Here is a 7,233-nt window from a genome sequence, read left to right as displayed (position 1 = left end):
TACCTTTACCAAATCGTGTTCACACACTTAGCTCTCAACTGTAGGACATGTTCACAACTTTCCAATTCTTCCCCGATGAATCAGACCTGAAACAACTCTAAGCAATAGCAGGCATGACAAACAAGCATGAATGAGTAGGCACATCAGGGCTCAAACAACTCCTACTCATGCTAGTGGGTTTCATCTATTTACTATGGCAATGACAGGTCATGCAGAGGAAAGGGGTTCAATCACCGCAACAAGTAACAGATGAATCGTTGTTGTCCTAATGCAGTAAAAGAGAGCAGAAGCGAGAGAGTGGGATTGTATCGGAATGAACAAGGGGGTTTGCTTGCCTGGCACTTCTAAAGATAGTATAGCTCTTCATCGGTGTCATCGAACTCATCACTGGATCAACGTCTACTGAGGGGGAACAAATACTGACAACAGAGAGGAAACACAATCAATGCAATGCTCAATATGATGCATGATCATGACATGGCAATATGAGTGTGTTGGGCTAATGCAACTACAACCAGATGGGTTTGAGCTTATTTGAACCAAAGATTCAAATACAAACTCAAGTTATGGGTTCATATAAGTGCACTGTCATGTTTTACCTAAACAACAGGGTTAAGCTGCTCTAACATGCATGAAACCAGTACAGATGGATATATTGGATTTTTCTGATCATTTTTCATATATAACATATTTCATTTTGAGTTATGGTTGATTTTATATGATTTTTAGAAGTTTATAACATTTTTTGGAATTTTCTGAATAAGTTTAAATCCAAAAAATTCTTTACTGCATCAACACTATGTCACTATGACGTCAGCACGTCAATGGGGCGCTCCAGGTCAAACTGACCAGTGGGTCCCGTGTGTCAGTAACTAAACTAAACTAACTAGGTTTAGTTAACACTAATCTAGGTTAGTTAGCAGGGCGTCCCCACCTGTCAGTGACTTGGTAGGGGGAGTCAAACTAGGTCAACCGAGGCTGACCCGCCGGCGGCTCGACGCCGGCGTCCACAGACGCGGCGGAGGGGCTCGGGATCGCTTCCTCGGCGCCCAAACGAGTGGCGGGGAGCTGGAGCTCACCCGCGCCCAACGCAGCAGGTGACGGCAGCTGGGGCGGCTGGAGATGGCAGTCATGAGCTCGGCAGCGGCGGCCGGCGGCCGGGCATGTGCGGGAACGCGGCTGCGATGGCCTAGGCGATGCGTGCGTGGCACCTAAGCCATGTACGTGATGTGGCGAGCAGGATGGACGTGCGCCCGGGACCAAATGGTCACCGGAGCATCGGCGGCGCAAGCACGGGCGGCGGTGGGTTTCAGTCGTCGACGAAGTGGCAGCTACGACGTGCAAATGAGACAACAGAGAGGGTGGTTGGAGGGAGAGGCTCACGGCGGTTGCAGTGGTGCAGACGGCGAGCTCGGAGGAGGACCGGAGCGAACAGAGCGGCGGAGGTCATCTCGGCAGCCGCAGGTTGAAGACGACGATGGTGAAGAGAAGCTGGGCTTCCCGAGGCGCGTGACTCATTGTAGATGTCGTGGTCGTCATGGCGGAGCTTCTGGAACGCTCGAGAGGACGAGGGAGAGGCGATGGTCGCGGTGGTGCTCGTCAGCGCGCTGCGCTGCGCTCGGGTGCATGGTGGAGAGGGACCAGAGGAGGGGGAGAGGCACTGGGAGAGTGAGAGAGGGTCGAGGAGGTGGCGTGGCTGCACCAGGGAGGGCCAGGGCGAAGCGGCAAGCAGGAGGTGGCCGTCGGTGGCCGTGCGCGTGTTGGCGCACCGTGGGCACACGCCCTCGTGCCTTCTGGCACGAGGTTGAAGGAGGCGGCGCTGGGCTGGGCCACTACAGCAGTGGGCTGGGCCAACAGTGTTGGACTAGTTAGCTGGGCTGCCAGGTAACCCAGGTAGGTTCTGTCTCTCTCTTTTATTTCTGTTTTCTAATTGCTTTGCTCTGTTTGAATTAACAAAAATACTAATCCATTTACAAAACTCCTGAAAATATTTGTGGGCACCTTTAGGATTATTTTCAACAGCTCTCAAATGCTTTCAAGATTATTTGGACATTTAAAATATTTTATAGAATTTAAATGTCCAAATTCAAATACGTATGGTTTAATTCAAAAATCCAGAGTGTCCTAGAGAAGTGTGCATCATTTTTGGCAGAGGTTCTATACCAATTAAAAAATGATGAACATTTATGAAGGGCATTTTGGGTTCATTGAAAATGATTTTATGTTGAACCTATTTGATTTGATCTGGTGCTAGGGTTTGACCAATCCCCATTTCAAATTCAAAAGAATTTAAACATGATGCAACACATGACTAGCTAGCTCAGAGCATACCAGGGATGTGACACATTCAATATGCGTATGTGAGGATGGCTCAAAGGGAAGGAGTTCACCTTTATCAGAATGTCGAAAATGTTGGTGTCGCGCATCGTGTACGCCTTCACATAACCAAGTTGTCTCATGACGACATCGCCTTGTGAATCCTTCAAAATGAAAGAACATGACAAACGCTCGAAAAAACAAATGAGGTTAGCGGAAATGCAAAACCTATCATTCGTGTGGTAAGATACCCAACAAGTGTAAGAAAGGACAAGGGAGCATTTCATAGTATGGAGGCATATGATGCGAGAACAACCAAATACAATAGGCTCAATCAAACAAGCATGCATCACAAGTAATATGTCCAAGTCTCCATGATCAATAAGCATAGCAAGTTGGCACTCAATACAAGGGGATACGAGAGATGGCAGTAATGGAGACAAGCGACAATGATCAAGATATATCATGTGAGAGGTAATGGAGACAAGCGACAATGATCAAGATATATCATGTGAGAGGCATGAACATATATGTCATCAACCCAAGAAAGCGAGTAAGAATGGAACATGGGTGATGCGACAAAGCAAGCAATCATAGTGATCAAGTCAAGCAAGCTAGTAGTGCGAAGATGCAACATACTAGAAGGAATCATCGCAAGCATGTCATGGGTGCAAACAACATGCATGGATAATTCACATGACATAGCACAAGCATGAAAGGAAGATATGAGCAAAGTATGTTCATGGTGTTGGCAAGAAGTCCTATGTAAATAGCAATGGAACATCATGACTCTCCCAACACAACAAGCATCAATAGCATGAGGCACATGATAAACATGGCAATAACAACAAGGATCTCCACCCAGCATGCGAATACACATAGGAGTAGCATAATGGTGAATCATGGGTAGATGCAAGCAAGGGTCACAATTGCATGGCAAAATCATAGAAGCAAGCATAACATGCAAAGTGAACATGGTATAATGGGCATAATGTGACAAGTGGTAAATAGCCCATAGACGTGTGAGAGCCAAGTAAAAGAGATGCGCTTAGTTCTTGCGCGAATGGAACGGTGGGAAGGACAATACACGGGATCCCAAATCATCGTTGCTCTCAAGAGCTCGTTTCGTCAACTCATGGGATTGTGAGGTTGACGAGTGTACGTGAGTACCTACACAAAACAAAGACAAAGGGAAAATTGTGTGTGCGTGGTATATGTACACATCATCCATTATGATGCGCACGTGCTTGTGTTGGTTAGCACAAAATATCCAATGCTCAAATAAATGAGATGCATGATATAAAAACATGTCATCCATCATGATAGGTTTGTTGTTATGTATAGCATAATGGAGACCCAAATTGTGTAATGCATCATGGGAAATATCTAGAGCATTGTTATTCATGGAATGCATATGGTGCAAGCAATTGTGGAAATCATGCAAATTATGGAATGCATCAAAATCTCCTAATGTGTATGAGGAAACTATGGGGGTCTCCTCATGAGGATTAATTGGAACATCACATGGATAATATTGACAACATCCAAAACAAAAGCATATTTGGTTCTATGTTATCATGGCATGGTATATTAGATGAATTGCACAAATCATGTAAAGGAAGCTTAGCAATATCATCACAAGAAAAACAAAATCCAATGACTGTCATCTCGTCATCTATGCCATAAGTGCAAATGGGATTTATTTTAATGGGACATGCATAGTTACTATGTTCAGATTGAAATGATGCAATATGGGAGATCTCACTCATAGCATATGACAAGTTTAAGGGGTTGTCGAACATGATGTGACCAAAAGAATTTTCATATGATATCCTATGGAGCATAGCATCACAACTAGGAAAATCGACATGCTCGTCATCATATTCATCATAAATAGATAAGTCGTGACATGAGGAAGTCGCACTAGCATGAAGCATGGGAATAGGTGTGTCAACATCATGCAAGCAATCATTGGTAAGATAGTCCACTAGCGGGACAAGAAAAGCACCATGACCTATGTTACCTTTGGAGCATCGCTCATGTGTTGTAGGTGAGGTGTCGAAGACCAAGTCGTGGACATCTTCATCTTGATGGAACCATGTGGGGGGTGCATCATCGTCCACCATGGCCATCGTCGTCGTTGAAGGTATGGAGTCGTCGAGGATAGGCATGTCGTTAGGTAGGAGACCTAGCACCAAATAAGAAAACACACTCGGAGTCGAGGTTAGGTCGTTAGAAATCATAGTGGCCTCATGTGCCATCTCAACTACCTCACTCACTAAGTGTTGTGGCTCACTCACTCCCTCTTGGATGCTCTCACTCATATGGTTGGTGGAGTCACTCAAATGGCTCTCAACCTCACATAATATGTGTGGCATGCGCTCATGTGCGGGGCTAGTGGTGGTCACACTCATCCTCTCATAGGAAATGAACTCAATGTCATATATGGTGGAGTCACTTATATCACTCATGGTGGGGTGGCTCTCCTCACATGGGAATTTGGGCATCTCATCATATGTGGGTGTCAGAGAGATGTTGGTGCAAATATCTCCAAGCTCAACTCCTATCGTCGCCATGGTTGAACGGATAGTCCCATGCTCAACCTTCTTGTCATTGTCTTGTTGTTGGAGGCCCATATGATGTGGCACCTCGTAGCTCGGCTCCATGGCCGAAGGGAATTTCCCATGCTCGGACATATTCCTTGAGGGGCTTCTGAAGATGGAAGTGTCGCCATCACTTGTAGGTGGTCGCCTTGTAGTTGAAGATGTCGATGTAGGCGAACTCATGGGAAGTAGGCAAAGATGTCGTACGTCCGAAGGCGAAGATACCTTGATAGCACTTGGCGAAGATGCCGAAGTGGTTGGTGTAGCCATAGCTCCGTCTTGGTGTTGCTCGTCTTGCGGTCTTCTCTTTTACTCTTGAAGCTTGGCCTTGGCGTGAAGTAGGGCTTGCTGGGACTTGTGCATTTGCACTTGGCGAGCATCTTCATGTTGATGATGTCATTGTCGTGCTTGAGCTCGTAGTAGATGTCGTTTGTTGTCTTCATGCACATGATGCTTGGAGGTGACTTGCCTTTCATGATGATGTGAATCACGAACGTGATGGTGGTCGCCATGGAGATGTGGACGTGGAAGACTTGCGCTTGTATCATTTTTGCGCTCCGAAGACTTGTGACTTGAACGTCGCCGCCTTGAGGATGATGAAGGGGAAGAATGGTTGATCAACAAGGTCCGGATCTCCTCCACCCTTGCATCTTGCTCCTCCTTTTGTGCGGAAAGCTTGTTGTCGAAGTAGTCCCTTCTCCTTGCTTCGGAATGTCGTAAGTCGGTGGTGATGTTGTCGATGACTTGCATTGCTCGTTGTAGTCTGAAGTGGGGGGTGTTGGTGTTGGAGTTGTTCATGCCGTCATTGTTGTCGAAGACTGGAGATGAAATGCCTTTCCTATCCATCACAAGACTCGAGCAAATATGAGTGGAAGAAAGGATAGAACTATACCAAATGTACCTTGACCGATGTTGAGAATGGATCAATGATCACTCAATGATGTAACAAGGAAATAGCACAATTGGTACCGATCTCGTCAATTCTCACACCTACACAAGTAAGGCCTATGGTGGAGCTCGGTGAGGATAGTGGCACAAAAAATTGATGCAAAATGTTAGCAAGAGTCAATAATGTTGAAAGAGATTCACAAATTCGCAAGTGAAACAAGTAGACCAATAGTAATATGGGGCACGCAGAAACACACACACGGATAGATAAATGGGGTCGTGCAACCAAGGAATGAGCACAAAATGTGGAATCCACGGAAAACGCTCGTGTTGCACAACTCAAGAGAGACGCTAGTACGATTGCTCTATAGGCGGATATGACACTTGTGCACAACCTATGATATGCAAAATGTATCAACTTTCTATCCCAAGTATGCTATGTATGATGTTCCAGTGGTATGATCCAAGATGATCGGATATGACAATATTATATGCAATGTGGTATGATTCTATGGCTATTTCTTACAAGCTCTTTTGTTTCTCTTTCTCTTTTGCTTAAAAGCTTATTCTTTTTTTTGTATGGCCACTTTTGCACAATGCACAAACCAAGATAGCAATTGTGTGTATGCGGGAACAAACTTGAAGCACACGAGTTGATATGATACCAAGATGATACCAATATGGTATGGTATGTAGGCAATGGAATGTGTAGATCACTGATCACTAATGTGCACAAGTAACATTGCCGACAATACTCAAATGGCTAGTCTCGATAGGCAAGTGACGCAAAATGGGCTAGGAGTTATCAATGCAATGGCAAGAAAGTACAATGGTGTCGTCGAGGATTTGTCGTTTGTACGCAACGGACGGATGATGGTGAAGTAGTCAAAGTCGATGACGACCTCGTGGTGATGATGAGTGGCGGTGTTCTCGATGTCGAACCGTTCCTAATTAGCCAAAACACCTTAGGAAACGGAAAAACCACGAACTCAAAATCTCAAAGGCAAATCTCAAACCGCGAACGAAAAATTGGCGGCCGTGCGGGAGCCGCTGAAACCCAGCAGCCGCGGCATGGCTTTGGTGGTGATAGACGTCGTTGCGGCGAAGAGAAAAGGATTGCCTAGGAGGAGGAGCAGCAGGGAGGATAACGCCAGAAGCGGAGCGGGGGTACCTTTGTCACCGTAGCTAAGCTATATTCCATCGATCAGCACGAGGTAGGATGTACGCCACCTGCATCGGTAGTGCAGGCCGCGTACGAATCCAATCGAATACATCAGAAGCACCACATGCAGGCTCTTTGCAGAAGAGAATCCCTTGTTTGTTTTCTGCATTTGGTACATGGAGTTATGTGACACTAATCAGATACTTCCTCTACTTTGTAAAACTTGCTACATAAATTATCTGACACTAATCATAGTATCTGATA

General features: G+C 45.6%; 1 pseudogene; it reads right to left on the bottom strand.

Annotated features, from left to right (window-relative positions):
- Positions 1-1,309: 1,309 nt before the first annotated feature.
- LOC147958923 (uncharacterized) lies at positions 1,310-5,282 on the bottom strand (annotated as a pseudogene).
- Positions 5,283-7,233: the final 1,951 nt, after the last annotated feature.

The sequence above is a fragment of the Triticum urartu genome, chromosome 7A (genome assembly GCF_056163025.1).
Source record: "Triticum urartu cultivar PI428250 chromosome 7A, HENAU_Tu73, whole genome shotgun sequence".
In the NCBI taxonomy this organism is placed as follows: Eukaryota; Viridiplantae; Streptophyta; class Magnoliopsida; order Poales; family Poaceae; genus Triticum; species Triticum urartu.
Note: the sequence above shows the minus strand (reverse complement) of the source record. Positions and strands in the feature narration are given on the sequence as shown.